This window comes from Pteropus medius, unplaced genomic scaffold (genome assembly GCF_902729225.1).
Source record: "Pteropus medius unplaced genomic scaffold, Ma_sr-lr_union100, whole genome shotgun sequence".
Taxonomy (NCBI): Eukaryota; Metazoa; Chordata; class Mammalia; order Chiroptera; family Pteropodidae; genus Pteropus; species Pteropus medius.
In genome coordinates, this window is record NW_024344378.1 from 4338264 (window position 1) to 4339667 (window position 1404).

At 40.9% G+C, this 1404-nt stretch overlaps 1 non-coding gene across 1 annotated transcript; it reads right to left on the reverse strand.

Moving 5' to 3' along the window:
- Positions 1-846: 846 nt before the first annotated feature.
- Positions 847-965, reverse strand: LOC120609975 (5S ribosomal RNA). Its single transcript, XR_005654859.1, has one exon. It is a non-coding gene; the product is annotated as a 5S ribosomal RNA (ribosomal RNA).
- Between the last annotated feature and the right edge of the window lie 439 nt (positions 966-1404).

Genomic DNA, 1404 nt, shown 5'->3' on the forward strand with positions numbered 1-1404 from the left:
GCGGAACCAGATCATTAACCCTCCTGGAGTGCTCATGTGGCTTTTGCTACTGGTCCGGGGCCACTTTCTGTTTGGGCGCCATTTGTAAAATTTGGAGCTGGGTACGGAGCCCTCGGGCATTCCTTCTCGTGGTAGATTCTGGAAAGCAAAGCAAGTCTACCATTTGATGAGGCATTTTCATTAAAAGTTACCGATGATGTTCTTTAACTCGTGACTTTAGAAAACAACAAAAGTAATTGCCTGCAAATAATAAAAACAACGCAGGGTTGTAACTTAATTTAAGCATAGAAATACAACTAGTTACATGTAATTTGTTTACCTGTTGACCGTTGCTCTGTATGGTGGCATCTCTCATAGACAGCTGGTCAGAATCAGTCTACCCGCCTTTCAGATTGCTGTTGTCTCCTTCTTAGGTGCCACTTAGTGCTCGTCCCTTGTTCTCAAGTGTCATATCTTCTTCAGCTCACCACTCATGAAGATGAGTATGACAGGATAAAGATTCGCCACCCTTTACATGGTAGTTGTCTGTTCATTGCCATTCCTGCGGTTTTCGATGCATGCCACAGTGCTGGAGGTGGCCTTGTGTTCTATATTTGGCTTTCTTTTTTTTGTTGTTGTTCTTGTTCTGAGTTCTGGTGCTGTTTTTCAGGCTGTATTATCTTTTTTGGTGACTTATGCTCATGGCTGCTCTCAGGTTTTCTGAAACTGCTGAGACAGTGGCTTTTCAAACTTTTTTGACCACAACCCACAGAAAGAAATGTGTTTGACATTGTGCCCAGTACACACACACATATATAACTGAACCAGAAGTCTCTTATTATTTATTTATTTATTTTTAATTATTTACGTCTATAGCACCTGGTCTTCCTAGGTGGTCTCCCATCCAAGTACTCACCAGGCCCGACCCTGCTTAGCTTCCGAGATCAGACGGGATCGGGCTTGTTCAGGGTGGCGTGGCCGTAGACAGAAGTCTCTTAGAATAATACCACCCTTATCACAAATAATGCATTTTTATTCCATCCCATCTCATCCGATTCCATTCCATTTCAAAGGACACATTTCATAAAGCCCCCAAGATGAATGACTGGCTGGATGATGTCATTTCCTCTTGGTAGACTGACAATATCTGTGGCCTCTCGGTGACTCCCTTTCTAATGACCTGACTGGAAGAGAATATTTATATATTCCTTGGGTAGGGGGGAAGATGGTTAAATTAATTAGAGATGCCATTTAGAAGACGGTGTTCACAGAAACCAAGGCTGTGGTTTATTATAAGTTCTTTCTCTTTGGTCTTTTTCAAATTATTCTTCTCACCATTGAACTCATAAGTAACCTTTTATAGTCAAATGCTATTTGCTCAATATTATTCTGATAACTATTAGAACAACTCATTATTATTTAAAT